This window comes from Chiloscyllium punctatum, chromosome 13, assembly GCF_047496795.1.
Source record: "Chiloscyllium punctatum isolate Juve2018m chromosome 13, sChiPun1.3, whole genome shotgun sequence".
Taxonomy (NCBI): Eukaryota; Metazoa; Chordata; class Chondrichthyes; order Orectolobiformes; family Hemiscylliidae; genus Chiloscyllium; species Chiloscyllium punctatum.
Genome location: NC_092751.1, coordinates 35,578,900 through 35,598,449, shown reverse-complemented (window position 1 = coordinate 35,598,449; position 19,550 = coordinate 35,578,900). Strand labels below are relative to the sequence as shown.

Sequence of the window (19,550 nt, the reverse complement as noted above, 5' to 3'; positions counted from 1 at the left end):
TTCAGCCCTTTTTGCTGAGCTGTTTTTATATAAGCAGGTGGTTCATTATGTCTTTGCCAAGAATGTTGTTTACTTTCCCCTTTTACTGTGATTCTGCAGGTTAGAATATTCTGAGAGTCAATAATGTTCAATAACTGAACATTGAATGATTTTGACTCTAACAGAGCAGTGGCTTTGTTTTCAGCTAATTAATCACTTTCCATTTCCTGGTTGTGTTGAATGTTCCAGAAACAGGCTCTGAGCAATGTTTCCATTCACTTGTGTTGGAGTCACTGACAGCCACGTGGTCAGTCAGTTTCAGGCTAATGGGTCAGTTTCTCTGTCCTATTAGATGGTGGTCTCCTGCTCAGTTTCCGATGGCTCGCCTCAGCATCAGTCCATCAGCTGCTGAAACCCTGCATCCAGCATTTTTTCCCTCTCACCATGACTAATCCAATACAGTCCCAGCTTGTCTCCAACATTCACCTCCACATACTCATGATCACGTCAGATTCTACTGTCTGTGTCCTTGCAGCAAGTTGTGTAAGACACCTACTTCAGTTTTAACCTAATATATATTATGTTCAGAAAGATCATTTCAAAATTTGGTTCACTGCTTCTTCAGTACCTTTCTGAAGAAGGGCTCATGCCCGAAACGTCGATTCTCCTCCTCCTTAGATACTGCCTGACCTGCTGCGCTTTTCCAGCAACACGCTTTCAGTTGTAATTGTAGCAATCAGTTAATTGCAAGTTACTGACAAAATATTTTAAGAGGAGCTGCTATTGGTGATGGAAATACTGCTGGTTAGTATAAAAGAGGGCTGCGGTGAATACTGTACTCGGTTTTGATGAGAAAGTTGAACAATGTAAAATTCTTTTATTATTGATAATAAGAAGAGGTAGAGATTGCACCACTGATGCTGAGTAGCCGCAGTGCCAATCAAGTGGGCTGCTTTATTCCGGGTGGTATCACGTTTCTTGAGTGTTGGAAGGGCTGCACTCAACCAGGCAAGTGAGGAGTATTCCAACATACTCCTGACTTGTGCCTGGTAGCGTTTGGACAGGATTTCAGGAGCCAGGATTTGAATTACTCTTGTAGCCACTGTGTTTATGTGGTGAGACCAATTCAGTTCCTGATCAACGATTATCCTCAGGATAGTGTTGATAGTGGGTGTTCAGTGATGGTAACACCATCGAATGTCAAGGGATGGTGGTTAGGTTATTTCTTATACGTGATGGTCATAGCCTGCATTTGTGTGGCATGTATGTTACTTACCCCTTGTCAGCCCAAGCCTGGATATTGTCCAGATCTTGTTGTAGTTGGACTTGGACTGCTTCAGTACCTGAGGAGTTAATTATTTATGAACATTAAATAGTCATGAGATTATGCAAATTCCTTTTTCTATCAAATATCATGGGCTGTATCTTGTGGCCACTATCATATTCACTTTCATTATCTTTTTATTTGCTTCCTAATTCAGACACAAATGTTTGAACATCGATCAGAATAAAATCACATAAATTAAAAACACATGTTTCTACAAGTAAACTAATTGAATGAAATACATTACTTCTGTATTGTCTGCATTTTGACAAAAAAATAAATTCTTTTCAAAAACTAATGAATGGCTGATTTATTGTCCTCAATCCATCAATCTCGATTTTATATTTCAGTCTTCAGTTTACCGATCTTAATATGCGTCTAATCAACACTAGAGCAAAGTATTTTTAAAATATTGAGTCAATTTATTTGTTCAGAATACAACATTTATTAGGAATTCATTACCCTTATAATAATTGCTGAACAAGTTATTTGGCTTTCTAACATGTATCATCAGATCCATATATTATTTTATTTCATATTTTAATTTAATCCATTGCAACAATGTTATTGTTTTCAGGTCAACTATCCCACAATGGAATCAATCATTTTGCATCCAACACGCTTCGAAAACTGACTTTTGCTCATTTGAATAATCACAGTAATATCAGCCTTATGAGTTCAGAGAACTGTAACTACTTTTCTCTGCAATACTTCCTGTTCATGTCTGCGCATTGCACAGTCATGCAGCAAAATTAGATTTCTCCTTCTAAGTGTACTGATAGATTTTAGAAAATCTAAGTGTTGCTAATATCTAAGTATTGTGCAATTCAGTAGGGGGTATAAATGTGTAATAATGGCTCAGTACATGAAGTAATGTGAAGATATTGCAATGTACAAACTCACAATGATTGTGAATATCAATTTTTATCTTAACCATGGAACCAGTTGAATTGATTTAATTATATTTCACTTCGATGCTCACGTTCATTGTACTTCTAATCACAATAAGAGCGAAATATTTTATGTGACAAAATTATTTAAAATTCATGTCACTTTTTTGTGGACACAAAATACAATTAACACCCGTTTGTTCTTTCCTTTAACAATCACAGTGAAGTTTGAATTGTAGAATGCTAGACTGACACAGCACAGAAACAGACCATTCAGCCCAACTTAGCATTCCGGCCAGTTTTCCTAAACTAAACTAGTCCCATTTCCCTGTGTTTGCCCCATACCCGTTTCGAAGTTTTCTATCCAATAAACTGTCCAAAAGTCTTTTAGATGTTGTAATTGTACCAGCCACTGCCCTTCCTCTCACAACTCATCCCAATAAATGAAACACACTGTGTGGAAAAGTTTCCCCTCAGACCCCTTTTAAATCTTTCCCCCTCACCTTAAATATTATTTACACCGCAGAATCTTTAGAACTGCAAAATTATTAAAAGTTGAGAGGTATTTAGAAGCAGCGTAATAACATTCATACTTCAATCAGTGATGTGAAGCAAAGAAATTCAAGATGTTGTGATCATTATAATGAACAACAGTTACAAGTTGAGACAATGTTGGCTGAAAAGCAATTCAATTGACACTTAGATATTTTTCAATCAACTCTGAGGTGTTTTTACACATCGCTGTTGAAGGTGGGAATTGAATCCATGCCCCCTGGTCTACTAGTACAGATATTACCGGAGTCCTCCATAATATTCCCCTGCAGGAAGGGCAGGAGTATAATCACATACTTACTGTGTTTATTCACAGGGAAAACTACTCAGATATTTATTGTTCGAATTGGACAAGGATTGCATTAGATAGTTCCATAGTGTAGTGTACCGATATAAAGAATTAGTCATTTCTAATAATGAAGGAACGAAGTACCAATGACCTTAAATAATCATAGATCTCATGATAATCAAGTAAGTCAATATGTTTGAAGCAGTTATTCATCTGCATAAATAAAACTTATCTTGCTTTGTAATGCACATGAATTGGAAATAAAGCATAAGTCATTCAATATGACTACTCAGCGAAAGACAACTTCCCTCATTTTCAAAACATTGTGATTTCTAAGAATTCAAGATCTATTGTAAAAGCATAGAACAAACACTTGTCAATTCTGGTATATTTACACAAGAATCTCGTAAAATTTAAATAATGTTTAACATGAAAAATACTGAGTTCTTATTGTAATAATCAGAAATAAAGAAATGTTAGAATTGAAGTGAAATACAATCGATACAAGAATGTAAACAAAACTGTGGATGGTGAAAATCACAAACAAAATCAATAATTGCTGGAAAATAACTCAGCAGGTCTGGCAGCATCTGTGGAAAGAAGTAAGTGTTAATACTTTTGGGCCAGTTACCTTTCCTCAGACTGCATTTTTGCTCACAACCAATTCAATCCAGCTAAGCTTCCACACTTAAAATTATTTTTGCTAAGCTTAAGAGATTGTAGAGTGCAATATTGTTTGTACCAGTTGATGTACTGAGACATAGTTCCTCATCTACAGCTGGAGATATTGGATTTCAACAATGATTACCGATTAGATATTGTCAATAATTAGTTTTAAAATGGCTGATAACAGATTTATGAATGATGAGAAAACCCTTATTGCAATGTAATTCTGCAATATGTTGAGGAAAAAAAAGAATTATTTATGTGAAAAATAATTCACCATCTCTTAATTGATAAGACTGATTAATGATCCTTCCATTAATATGAGAATTCAAATGAAAGAGAATGAGATAATTAGAATAATTGTTGGATGAGAAAACTTTGGTTGATTGCAGGTGTGTTGACCTGAAAAGAATGTTAATATTTCATTATGATACTGGCACTAAGAAATAATGGATTCAACAAAAGTGTTAATCTCATGATGGTGTGTGAATTGAAATAACAATTAAATAATAATTAATGTTAGAACTCAACACTTAAAATCATTAAATGTATTCATAGCAGTTTGTCCTTGATATCCATAAAGATCAGAAGACTGAGAATTAAAACATCGGGTTAATTTAAAACCAAAAATCACACCTTTGAATATTATTCATCAGAATTGTTCTGTCATTCAAATAACCTCACTTCTTCAAGAATTCTGCATTTCCCTCATTTTATGCCTTTTTTCCACAGGTATCAGTACTGGAACCCTTCTGTTTGCGATACAAATATATAGAAGTGAAATGGATTAAAATCTAATTGGGGAAGTTAATAAGTTTGAAGATGATAGAGCGTTCAGTGTAGTTGAGGACAATGTTGAGCAGGAAAAAGATAAATTGCAGATATGGGCAGATAAATTAAAGGTGAAGTTTAATCCATACAAGTGTGAAGTGTTTCACTTTGGAAGCTCAAATGTTAAGGAAAAGCAGATAGTTAATGGCAGGACCCTAATAGCTTTATTATTCAAAGGGATCTTTGCGGTCAAGACCATGGTTCCCTGAAAGTGACCATGCAAGTAATTAGGTGGTTAGGAAGGCAAATGGCATGCTTGCCTTTATTGGTCAGGGAACTGGTTCCAAGAGTCAGGAAGACATATTGTAACTTTATCAGACTTTGGTTCCGGCATACTTGACGTATTGTATTCACTTCTGTTCGCCACATTACAGGAAGGGTATGGAGGCTTTGGAGAGGGTACAGAGGACGTTTACCAGGATGCTGCCTGGATTCGGAGAGGCGAGAAAAACTCAGATTCCTTTTTGTGGAATGGCGGAAACTGAGGGAATGCTTGATGGATAGCTGTACAATCATGAGATACATAGATAGGGTTGACGGTCAGAGAGTTTTTCCCAGAGTTGAAACATCAAAAACTATGTGACATGCGTTTAAGGTTAGGGGGAATGTTCAAGGGGCATGTAAGGGGCAATTTGTTTTTACACAGGTAGTGGTAGCTGTCTGGAATGAACTTCCAGGGTTGGTGCTGAAAGCGGATACATTAAGGCTCTTTAATGTTCATTTCGATAATTTGGAAGGATATGGACCAAGAGTAGGCAGAAGGGATGAGTTTCTTTTGCATTTAGTTCAACACAACGTTATGGGCCAAATGACCAATTCCTGTGCTGCACAGATCTTTGAGAGAAAACTAACGTCGAACTCATACGACATTTAATCTAATTAATATTGAGGCACTGGTGTCAGAAATAGGAAGGAAATAAGTAGAGAACGAACTTGACTACAATCTAAAAATATAGTCAGTTAAATTTACAGAGTTTTTATGATATTCGTTCTGAATTATCAGATTAATAACTTTGATGGAGATGTTTCGAAAATGTTTGCAGTTACTGATATGCTGACCCAAAATTACCCTTGTTAAATTGAAGAATGGACCAGAAACCTTTTAGAAAAATTGAAAATATTCAGTAAGGTGAGATGCACATCATAATTTAATCAATCATTTCTTACTGCCAATACTATAATAACAAAATCTTTCAGGTCTACATCAAAAAGCATTGATTTCCAGCCAATGCTCATTATAAATATCTGAATGCTACTCGTTTCAACAATCAAAGTAATAACAGCCTCATTGATTAAGAGATATCTAAGACATTTCAGTAATAATTACTGTTTAGTTCGACAAATTGCTCGTTGAAACAGCAATGTGAGATTTCTCATTAATATTCAGTTCACTGACAGCATATTAATAATTTAGTTATTTATAATATCTAATAATTGATCCAGTAAATAAGTCCAGTCAGGGGTATAACAGTGGAATTATGGCTCCGTACATTAACTGATGAAAAGATATTGTTGTGTTCACTCTCCCAATTATTGTGAATATCGATGTGTATTTTGATTTGATTTGGTTTGATTATATTTTTCGTCAACGTGAAGACTTATTGTTTTTATGATCACAATAATAGTTAAAAATTTTAAAACTAAAAAATCAAATTTGTGACTTTTTTGTCAACAAGAAAGAAGAATTTACATACGTATGTTCTTTTCAGAGTAAATTTTGTATTGTTGGAAGTTATACATGTGTGTAAGGAAGGGGAGCTGCCTGCTGCAGAATAGTCACATTGAATGTTTTTTTTTCGCAATTACATCCTGCTGCTAAGCATTCTAGCTATCTTTTCATTACAAGAAAAACTACTTTAAACACATTCCGCAATCATATTTTTCATGAATTAGCAATATGTGTATTTATCATTCTTTCAATTGCCATGATTTTAATTTCTAAGTAAGAGCATATGTGCTTAGTACCATCATTATTGGGAATTACTATTTCATTCTCAGTCCATTACACACAGAAACAGTCCAATTAATTCCCAGCCAAATTATCGGAATGAATATTGATTAGTTTTCATATGAGTAATCACAATTGATTATAATCCCACCCTTCCTTGTTAGGAACATAACGAAAGACACGTGTGCAGCTCTAGTAGTGTCTCTCCTATGAGACTAGGACGTGTGGCTTCAGTTCCCTTCTCCAACAGAGATACGCCAGAGCAGCTTAGAATGGTGATTAGAAAATATCTAAGCAGAGTTTGAATTGATTTTCAATCCAGTTTTAGATCTGCTTCTGTCTGTTTTTCATTCCAATAATCTCTCAATCTGCAATTTATTATCTTCAGATCATTAATAACATTATGCATTATATTATGTTATATCTAAATTTTAGATTTGAAGACACTGCAGTTTTTAAATTTTTAAAGGATGTAAGTAATGAAATTCATTTTATTTATTCAAAATACATTCGCGTATTATTCATATGGTGGGCAACAGGATTTTACTTCCAGTCAGCTCATGAATGCTCACATTTTGTTTATTCTGTGAACTTCATGCTGCAGAAGAGATTCAATAAACACTTAACACAACATTATTGTGCATTCCAACTCCTCACGTACACCAATCCTTATTCTCTAGTCCGAGCAGATGAAGAGATGAAGATCGCCTGATGAAGAGGCAGCACCTTGAAAGTTAGGGCTTCCCAATAAACCTGTTGGACTATAACCTGGTGTCACGTGATTTTTAACTTTGCTCACCCCAGTCCAACTCCAGCATCTCTAAATCAATGTTTCACAAAGGAATTCCCATAATTTTTAAAAAGAAAATATGACTTTAATTCAGAATTTTAAAACGCGAATGTTAAACCCTTCCGATATTAGTAAAATATCTCAATGTAAGTGAAATCAATGCTCACACGATAGGGCACATACAGCCACACAAATGTCTTCCTGGTCATCTAATTACTGCTCAGGAGAAAAACCGGAGTAAGTCTCTTATCGTTCCTGAGAACAAGAGTCACAATAAACATTTGGTGGCCAGTTCCATCCAATAAATGCATTTGATTTCTTACATTTTGGTTCAGTAATTGCACACAAATTATTTAGCTAAAACCAATAACCATGCTTTATTGCAAATGACTGAGGATGGTAACATCAACATACATAGCAGCTGGTCAATCAGGGTTTCAGTTAAAGTATCGCAAAATAAAATAATTTTATTTCGGCTTAGTACAACTGTAGGTGAAAACCTGTTGATTTTGCGCATTAAAAACCTTTATCTGCTTATGCAGAGAAAATACTGAAAGGTGGCACTGTAAATTTAATTTATTTTGAGTTTCTTTCACGAAAATAATCATGTGAATTGCTTCTCAATTTCTTCCTAGTTCTGATACAAATGTCAAAATATTTACAATATTAACTCTTTATGAATAATGAAAGAGTTTTCTCTGCAAGAATGACATGAAGATGATCAAGGTCCTCTAATTACTGTTGAGCAGAATACTCTTCATAAGGGTCTTATTATCTTAAACCAATGCTTATTATGACCTTGATTTTATTTCTGACTGGGGTTTTGGTGACTGATGTGTTTTCAAACCATGTGCAATGCATAAGGATTTCTTTCAATTTGTTACAAGAAAAAAAATGCTTTGAACATGTTGATTTCTAATTATTTTTTACTCCCGAGTTATTTATCGATGTACAATAATCACAGAATTATGGAAGCTCCCTGTATCTTATGTTCACTGCAATATGCACTTTCCCGATCTACTTATTTACTTCCTACGTCTGACATGAATGTCTAAACATTGGTCATGAACAAAAAGTTGTAAATTAAAGCTACATCTCAATAAGCAAACCAATGGATGGAAACATGTAATTCTTGTAATCCTGCATTTTTGAACCAAAAGCAATTCTGCTGAATAATCACTGAATGGCTCATTTTTCTGAATCCATAAAGCTAGCTACTATATTAAATTTCTCAGTTTACCGATCTTAATGAATATCCAATCAACATCACAACAAAGTGCTTTTAAAATATTGAATCTTTTTTTTTAGATTATAACGTAATTTTCCAGTCGCTGCCATGACAATAATTGCACAATTATTGGCGTTATTCTTTCTAACACATATAGTGCGATTCGCATTTTAATTGCATCAATTGTTTCTTAGTACGAACACTACAATGCATAAATCAATTTATTTTTCAGGTGAACGATCCCATAATGGAACCAATGACTTCCCATTCGATGTCTCATTGTAAATATCTGATACTTGCTCATTTGAATGTTCACGGTAATCTCAGCTGAAGCGTTCAGAGAAATGCAATTATTTTCATCAGAATAATTCCTGGTTGTTTCTCCACATTGCTCAGTGAAATAATTAACTGAGATTTCTCAGTATTCTTAAATGAAATGATATAATTTTGACAATTCAATTGCTGCTATTATCTAATCGTTGCTCAATATAGTTCACGGTATGACTACAAAATTATGGCTCATAAATTAAATAATGTAAAGATTTTGCAGTGGGCATTGTGGATACCAATTTTTATTTTAACCGTGGAAACAGTTGAATTGATTTAATTATGTTTAACTTCAATGTTAACATTTACTGTATTTATAAACACAATACAAGTTAATCACTTTTCATGGAACAAAATCATTTAAAATTTTTGTAACTGTTTGAAGTACAACAGAAGGAACTAACATCTCTTTATTGTTTCATGAAATAGTCACAGGACATTTTGAACTTTGGGAAGTTGAACATTTCTGGAAAGAAGGGAAGTTGTCTTCAGATGAGCAACCGCATTGAGTGACCAATTAATTTATTTTCCTAATCATTTATGTTGCAATTGCATATTAATTTTCTTTTCATTCTGTGACAAACTGCATTGAACATATGGAACTTTTGGATTGATTGAGTTTCGTTCATCAGTGTACACTGATCAAATGATTAGTTTTTTTCTTATAATGAATAATCACGAGATTCATATTTAATTAAAGTCTTTATTGGTTTGTTACATCATTACTGTAAATTACTAATTCGCTTTGTCAGTTCATTACACACAGGAAATACGCAATTAATTCCCATTCAAATAATTACAAGAAACATCTGATTAATTTTCATTTGAGTTGCCGCCGTAAGCATGTGACTTTTCATCTCCCCTTCCGGGATGGTAACATTATGACGGGTCCTTGTGGAGCTCTGACAGTGTCTCTACATCAAGATCAGGAGGAATGATTTCAATTTCCACATTCAGCGGAGATGTGTCAGTGCAACTCGGAAATTTCATTAGAACATATCTGACTATAGATTGAACTGCTTTTCAAAACAACATTAGATATTCTTCAATCTGTTCTTCATTTCAATCATCACCATATTTCCTATTTATTTTTTTCAGTTCACTAATAAAATGATGCATCTAATTCTGCTGGTTCTACATTCCTTGGAAAAATAGTTGACGATGTTGCAACCTTAAAGATGGAAGAGTCTAAGACATGATAATCATGATTTGTTTTACTGTTTAAAGGAAACTAGTTCAAACATTTCAAGCACATAAATCCCTATTCTCCGGTAGTATAAAGAGGAAAGTATTAACAGTCGAAATTCCTCTTCAGCAAAATACCAAATGCAACTTCATGTTATTCATTGGACAGCTGATCACCTACATTTGTAACTAAACATTGCAGTTCATCTAAATACCGGTATGTGCTTTGATCAAATTTATTTTCTAATTATTACTTATTCATGAATTGTCAGAAATTTATTTTTATTTTCCATTCACCTATTCATATTGAATGTAAGATTGATATGCTGTGAAATTATTGGCGTGTTTTCATTTGAACATTTAATTTCTCTCTCTCTCTCTCTCTCTCTCTCTCACACACACACACACACACACACACACACACACACACACACACACACACACACACACACACTTATCTCACTTCATGCATGATGGCTTCAATGTACCTTGCTAAACTTAAAAGATTTTTTTGACTTTAAGTAGTATCTTTAGCACTCATATCAATTTAATCCAAAATCATAGAATCATAGATTCATAGAATCTATGACTCTATGATTCTATCACAGTGTTGAAACAGGCCATTTGGCCCAACAGTCCACACTGACCATCCAAAGAGTAACCCACCCAGACACTCCCTTACTCTATTACTCGACATTTCCCCTGACTAATGCACCGAACCTCGGTAAAAACAATGACTGCAGATACTGGAAATCAGAGTTTAGATTAGAGCGGTGCTGGAAAAGCCCAGCAATTCAGGCAGCATCTGAGGAGCAGGAAAATAAATGTTTCGGGCAAAAAGCCCTTCATCAGGGATACAGGCTGTATTCCTAATGAAGGGCTTTTGCCCGAAATGTCGATTTCACTGCTCCTTGGATGCTGCTTGAACTGCTGTGCTTTTCCAGCACCACTCTAACAAGATCTAATGCACCTAACCTGAAACATCCATGAACATTATTGGCAATTTAGCATGACCAACTCACCTTAGCTGCACACTGTATAATATCACAATGTTATTGAAAGCAATGCTCACACAAAGCACGATACATGAAGCCACACAATGGTCTTCATTACCATCTAATTACTGTTCAGGAAATAATCTCAGTAATTGTCTTATTTTACCTGAGATTAATCACCACAGTAAGCATCTTGTCATTATTCCAGCCAATAAATACAATGGGTGTCCTTTGAAATTTCTGTTCAGTAATTATCCATGATACTTGTTGCTCAAAGCAGTGTTTATTCTTCATTACGAGTGGCCAATGATTCTAACAGCCATTGGTCTTGATCTTAGTTTTACTGAGTGCAATAACCACAGTAAACATTCTTGCCAATAAATACAAGAGCTATCACCTTATTTTTCAATTTAGTAATTACACATGATACTTGTTGCTGAAAGTGGTGTTTATTCTTTGTGAAAATTGGCCGAGGACACTGACAGCAAGACATGTTGATAGTCTTGATTTGTTCATGTTTTCAAACAGGTTTTCAGGCCATGTATTTCAAAAAGAAGTAATTTGACTTCATTCAAATTTGAATGTAAACATTTTCAGATATTTTCCATTCAAAATGTTTATTTGCTTATTCAGATAACATTTGAATCTTGCCTCTGTAAAGTGAATTTATTGTGCTTTCCATTCATGGAAGTACTCATTAATTGGTCCTCGTTTCATCTTAGATCTGATGGAAATTTGAAATACTAATTACAGTGAAAATTATGTGAATTATACATGAGAAAATCTAAAAGAAAATCACGAAAGGCGCGATAGAGCTCTTGAACAGCCTGTATATTTGAATAAAGAAAATATTCCTTCCAAAAAACAAAGTTAAAAATCGCACAACACCAGGCTATAGTCCAACATGTTTATTTGGAAGCACTAGCTTTCGGAGCGCTGCTCTTTCAAACAGCTGATGAACGCTGGTTCTTTCTGAAAGCGAGTTCTTCAAAATAAACATATTGGTTAATGAACTGCTGGTGTTTGATTTTTAACTTTGTACAGCCCAGTCCAACACTGGCGCCTCCAAATCATTCCAAAAATAAAACCCTCAAGTCTGTGGTTGAACAATTCAACAATCCTGCAACTCGATGATAATTCTCAGTTTATCTATCTTAATAAATATCTAATCAATGTCAATGTAAATTCCCGGAAAACAACAAATCGTTTTGTTTGTTAAAACACAAACTTTAATTGAAAATTCATTGTTATCACAATATGTGAATTATATTTTAACTCTCCAGTGATGTGAAGTGACCCTTGGACAGAAATTGGACGTTGTAAATTCACCTACAGGCAGAGAAATCGGGACAAATACAAAATCAATGAACCTCAATCAAACAGCAGTTAGAATCAATCAGCTCCAGGGTGAATCAGATTTTCTTCCACCTTGACTTCCAGTCAGTGCCTGAGCATTATACACCTCGCTTGGAAATGTCAATAATGAAGGGTTTTCACACCAACACATTGGATTCTTTGAATCCAGCTCATGACCACATGTGGATGTTTGTCACAAAATTATTAATCATTTTACAAATCATGGAAAATATGATTGCTATTGAAAAGCTCTTGAAATAAATTAATCACTGGACATAAAGCCACACGATGTGATTCAAGGCCACCTAATTACTGTTCAGTGCAAAATCTTTTGTCAGTATTGTATTGTTCTCAAGATGAATAACCACAACAAACATCACGCTTTCACACCATCCCAAATATATGCAAGAGATTCCTTCTTATCATATACACACATCATTCCCACACCATTAAATAGACTTCACTTACGACTAAGGATGCTGATAGTAACATGTTTTGAGATAAAGGAATTCCTAAATATAGGCGAGTTTTCTGATAGGTTCCCCCAATCATCGTGCGAAAAATGTAAATGCGGCTCAATACATTGCAACAGATCCCCATTAAACCTTTTTATGTATTCACTCAGAGACAATGTTTAAAAATTTCCTCTATAAATGTTGTTGACTGTTTTTTGCTATGATACCCATGTTCCTTGTCGATTTATTTTCTTTGTAATGTCGACACAAATGTCTGAATATTGATGACATGAAAAGTTGCATGGATTATATATTGTATTTCTACAGAAGAAAAGCTGAGACAGCAATTACAGATTGCAGATTTATCTGAGAATATTGAATGATCAATAATCAATGCATATCGAAAATATTTTCCAAAACATCATGCCAGCATTCTAACTCTCAGTTCACTGATACTAATTATTATGTAATCGATATCACAGCAAACCCGTTTGGGAATATTGAATCACTTAATGTGTCAGTGTTCTAAAATAGATTACCAATTCATTGTTAGTCCAACAATCACACAGTAATTCAAGTTTGGTTTTGTAACAAATATCGTGAGATTCACATTTCAATTTAATAATTATTTTGTAGTGCCAATTTTACAAAGAAAAAAATATCTTTTATTCCAGGTCAACACAACCACAAACCAAGCAATGATTCCTCATCCAACACTGACAGGAAATATCTGATACCTTCTCATTTGAATGTTCACAGAAATCATTGGATTCATATTCGCCTTACAAATGAAGATACGTCTGATTGTTTTAGACTCCAATAATTAATGTTCAATTCTACATGTGACGGATTGTAATATGACATTTATAATCATTTTAAATTTACCGTGACTAGTTTTAACACTAAATGTTACTTATATCTAATATGTAATCATTGATCAAATCCAGTATAGTCGGCTTTAAGTGTGGAATTAAGTCTCAGTGACGTAAACCTATTGCATGGTACTGTTTCCTAATGGTAGCGAATGATAATTTTTATTTTAGTGCTGAAATCCTTGTAGATTTGCTGCCGTAGGGAAGCCCCGAGCAGCCTGCCTTGGAATTAAAACACAAAATGGTGGAGGGGAGATAAATGAGACGAACAAAAAGAATATTTAAAAAAGAATATTTTGTACAATCCTACTCCAAGTCCATAAGTATGCCATTCCAGACAGTGATATACCAGATAGTGATAAGAGAATGCAGGCATACAGAAAAATGACTAACCCTGACTTTCATTAATGAAAGAATAATTTTCCCAGTGAATGAATAAACACCAGCTGCAGGATAGAGCCCAGCTAACTTCCACAGCGGCTATCAGGGAAATAGACAGGGTTTGATTGCCAGAAATAGTTACTTTTTTTGGAGAATAGATAGATAACTTTCAGTGTGGAAACAGGCCCTTTGGCCCAACAAGCCCACACCGCCCCGCTGAAGCACAACCCACCCATACCCCTGCATCTACCCCTTAGGTAACACTATGGGCAATTTAGTATGACCAATTCACCTGGCCTGCACATCTTTGGAATGTGGGAGGAAACCAGAGCACGCGGAGGAGACCCACGCAGACACGGGGAGAATGTGCAAACTCCACACAGTCAGTCGCCTGAGGCGGGATATTGAACCCGGGTCTCTGGCGTTGTGATGCAGCAGTGCTAAATACTGTGCCACCATGCTGCCCACTAACGTTGCTCAGAACATTTAAAAAGTTTCTAATTACATATTCTTGAGAATCGCAAATAAGGCAGAGTGAGAGGCCCAAAGGACTGCAACAATTAATTTTGTAATCTGAGGAAATAAAATGCACAGAGAGATCCCAAGGCCTGGAGATTATAAAAACCTGTAAAACACCATGAAGCAATAGGAAGCTCGGGCTATCCATAGCGATGTTCATCCAAGATTAGTTGTTCTACAGGATCGGGTGTCTGTATAATGAGGGAAGGACTGTAACTACATTGCGTGTGGACATTGTAATACAGAAGGTGTGTAAAAATACTGTTTTTTACTGTACACGTTACAGTGTGTCATCGATCTCCCTTCCTAGATTTGCCTCGGGGGATGATTCCTGCATTAACTGATTGAGGCATGAGTAAACATCTTCCACTTGCCTGAGTTCTGCCTATCTCCTCAATCTTCATTCCTTGTCAGGGGAAATCACTCCTACAGCTATGGTGACATTTTAATTCAATATGAACACTTATTATCTGTGGAACTATTCCTTGCAGAGCGATATCATTTTCATGTTATTTTTTTTTTAATTTTTTGTGTGCAAGAAAATAATGGAGGAATATCCATTTGTTATTTAGTTCAACTTAAGCTAAATGTTAAATTATTGATAGGACTACACATGGGGGTGGCGGGGGGAGGGGGGAAGAACGATTCTTCAGCTAAAATGTCACATTAAGTGACAATGTCCGTTTTTCAAATCATGTGACCTCCAAAATGATATTTATTTTAGTTTCATTTTGAGATAGTTTTATTTTCTTCCAACAGTAGGTGGCAATGATCAATAATCACAGAATTATTAGTTTTTTGCGACAAAATGACTTCCTATACCAAATGTCATTAACTCGATGTTTAGTTCATAATAATACTCACTTTCCTATCCTCATTATTTTTTCCTAGTTCTGACATTTATCTAAACATTTATCATGATAAACGTTATATTAATAAAATAGACATGAACCGACCAAAAAAAAGTTGAACGATGTTCAATTGTTGCTGAGATTTTTTAATTATTAAAGCCAAGCTTGATATCTTAATTTTCAGTTTATTAATCTTAATGAATATACAAACGACATCAGAGCAAAGTGCATTCAAAATATTAAGTCAATTTATTTATCAGGATTTTAGAAACAATGATCAATTACAATAATTACGCAATACTTTAACTTCGGCTTTATAACAAGAACAATGTGCTTTTAATACCTTCCATATTTCTTAGTGTGAGTGCTACAATAGTAAAACCTGTTTGATCAGGTCAATATACCCACAAAAGACCAATTATTGCCATTGCAACATCATTTGTAAATATCTGACTTTTGCTCAGTTGAAAGATCACAGTCTTCTCAGCCATTGGAATTCAGAGAACACCAGTTATTTTACACTGCAATATTTCTCTTCGTTTCTTAACATTACTCAGTGGAATAGTAAGAGGAGATACCTCATTATTCTTAAATTCATTAATAAAATATTTCAAATCGATTTGTTGCCAAAACCTAATAATTGTTCAATTCGGTAAGGGGTGGACATGTGGAACTATATTTCCATACAATAACTAATGCAAGGACATTGCAACGTACAATCACTCAATCATTCTGAATATTGCTTTTCAGTTTAAACTTGGAAACACTTTTGAATTGATTTGATTGGAAATCACTTTAATGTTAACATTTATTGTGTTTTTAATCACAAGAAAAATTGAATATTTTTCATGTGCAAAATAATTCAAATCCCCATGAATTTTTTGAAGCATACAAAAAAGAGTTGGCATCTATCTTATTTCATTAAACAATCACAGGAAATAGTGACTTCTTAGAAATCGTACATTTTCAGAAAGAATGAAAGTTGTCTTCAGCTGAATAGGTACATTGACTGACCAATTCATCATTTTGTTCCAATTTACGTGTAGAACAAAAACATTTTAATCTGCATTTCAGAAAATGAGAAACTTCTGACCATATAGAATAATTAAATTCATTTTTTATATATAATGCACACAAATCACACCATCCTGTCAAGCTGTCGTTCCCCAAGTGATCATAAAAATCATGTTTAATTAAGACATTTTTTAACTCCCATCATTATTGTAAATTGCTACTGAATTTTAAGTAGATTACACACAGTGTCCAACCATTTAATTCCAATCCAATTATCACAATAAACATCTGATTAGTTTTCAGCCCTGCCCAGCCTGGTTGGAAATGTTATGAAGGAATCTTGTGCCACTCTGGTCGTGTCTCTGTTACCAGACCAGAGGGTACAATTTCAATTCCCACCTTGCACAGAGCTGTGCCAGAGCAGCTATGAATGTTGATAAGAAAATATCTAAGAATCGAATGAATTGCCTTTCAATTCAACATTAGATATGTTTTCATTTGTTGTTCATTCCAATAATCACAATATCTGCTATATATTTTCTTCAGTCCACGAATAACAGAATGTATCTAATTCCACTCAATCAATATTCTTTGCAAAATATTTGATAATGTTGCACTCACAAAGATGAAATATGCAAAGTACAGATATTCCTTGATTTTCTTTTGTTCTGAAGAGCTGAGTTCAGACTGCATATAGAACTTGATGCTTCAAAGGTGTAAATACGAGAAAAAAATCAAGTTCTTCTTCAGTTAAATAAACAAATGCCACTTCCTACTATATATCAATTTTTAGTTATTGATCTGTTTGAGTTGTCTTAAATTTGTTTTTAGTTTTCCACTCATCTATTTATATTGAATGTAAGATTGAAATGTTGTGAAAATATCCGAGTGCATCCATTTGAAATTGAATTTTGCATATTTCTCTCTAATCCAGTTTATTGCATGATGACTTAACTGTGTTTTGTTCAGCAAACCTAGTGAATACTAAAAATTGTCTAATCTTAAATAAGATCTTTCACACCCAGTTATCAGCCTGTTCCTAATTCATGTAAATATCTAAATTTATTGAAATCAATGTTCACACAAAACAGTGCACATAAAGCGACACAAAGATATTCATCATCAGCTGATTACTATTCAGTGGAATAACCTGAGTAAGTGTCTTATTGTTCATGGGACAAATGACAACAGTAATCATTTATTTACTATTCTATGCAGTTAATGCAATTGATGTGTTATATTTCAGTTCAGTCGTTAATGTTGATTTATATTGTTTAAACCAATAATTCTAATTTATCACAGATATTGACTTTACAACAATAACGTTGGGAAGCAAATTTTTGTCAATCTAACAATCTTTAAGCTCCTTTTTTGTTGTGTGTTTACAAGAGACAATTCAAATTATAACCATTTTATTACAAATTGGACAAATACTGCATTTTAAATTCGTGAAGTTCCTACATTTTTGAAAAAGGGTTAGTCTTCACTGTATATGTCATATTAAAAAAACTGCTATTTCAAATCATGCGTGCTACAAAATAATTATTGTTTTCATTTCATTGTAAGAAAAGAACTGCTTTGACCATGTTGATTTTTTTGGCATTTCTATTCCAACATTATTCATCACTGTCCAAAAATGACAATATTATTAAAATCGCATATACGCCACATGTCATTGACTACATTGTTCAGTTTCAAGCTCACTTTCATGACTTACGAATTCTCTTCCTAATTCTGACACAAATCTTTCAACATTGATCATAATATTGATCATATAAATTGATGTATCATATCTCTACAAGGAATCCGGTGTATGGAAATTCACAATTCTTGTATTACGTACATTTTTTACTTTAAAAAAGAAGAATTTTACTCAATAATCACTGAATGGCTCATTTTTCTTCAATCCATAAAGCTAGGTACAATGTTTTATGCCTCGGTTTACAGATCTTAATAGATATCCAATCAACATCACAGCAAACTGCTTTTGAAATATTGTATCATTTTAATTCTTCAAAATACAGCATTCATTATCAAGTCATTGCCATTACAGTAATGGCACAATTATTTATAAATAAGTCTTTTGAACAAGTATAATGAGATTCACATTTAGATTTAATCCATTATTTCTGAGTACTAATAGTACAGTATGAAAATGCCTTTATTTCTCAGGTCACCTACCCCACAAAGATACCAATGACTTCCCATCCAACGTCATTGCAAATATCTGATGTTTGCTCATTTGAATGATCACGGTAATCTCAGTCTTAAAATTCAGGGAAATGTAATTACTTTTCACTGAATTAATTCCAGTTCATTTCCAGACATTGCTCAATCACTTGCAAAAGGAGATTATTCATTATTCTTTAATGCATTGACAGACTTTGATAATTAAATTGTTGCTGATTTAGAATAAAAATAATAATTATTCAATCTAGTAGGTTGCGCAAATGTGGATTTACGGGACAGTACATGAACCACTGCAAAGATATTGCAGTGCACAATCTCTCAATCATTGTAAATATCAATTTTTATTTTGCCTGTTGAAACATCGTTGAATTCAATTAATTATATTTGACTTCAATGCTCACCTTTATTATGCTTGTAATCATAATACGGCTTACGGATGTTTCATGCAACAAAATCAAATGAAAATGAATTAGCATCTCTTTTCTTTCATTCAACAATGGCAATAAATTTTGATTTTTTAAAATTTTGAACATTTTGGAAAGAAGGGATGTTGTCTTCAGTTGAACTCTTGCATTGACTCAACTAATTCACAGTGTCCGCTACTTATTCTGTTTGGGTTCCTATGAAAAGAAGTTAACTAGTTCTTCTGGTTGTAAATTCCTGGAAAATATTTGACAATGTTGTGGTTTTAAAGGTGACAAGGCTTAGTGATCGTAAGTCATCAGTTATTTTGTGAGAAAGAGCTTGATTCAAACATTTCGAACACACACACACACATTGTTATGCTGCTGTGTAACAAGGGGAAAACAAGTCGCTTTCTTCGGCATTAAGTAAATATATGCCACTTCCAATTATACATTAGTCAGCTAATTACCTACATTTGTCATTAAAAATTGCAATTCATCGAA

At 34.1% G+C, this 19,550-nt stretch overlaps 1 long non-coding RNA gene across 1 annotated transcript in view; it reads left to right on the top strand.

The window, feature by feature from the left end:
• The window catches only part of LOC140484493 (uncharacterized), a 72,535-nt gene extending 58,740 nt beyond the window's left edge, over positions 1-13,795 (top strand). Inside the window, exon 3 of the long non-coding RNA XR_011962195.1 lies at positions 13,490-13,795. This is a non-coding gene — a long non-coding RNA (uncharacterized lncRNA). The remainder of the gene's footprint in view (positions 1-13,489) is intronic.
• Positions 13,796-19,550: the final 5,755 nt, after the last annotated feature.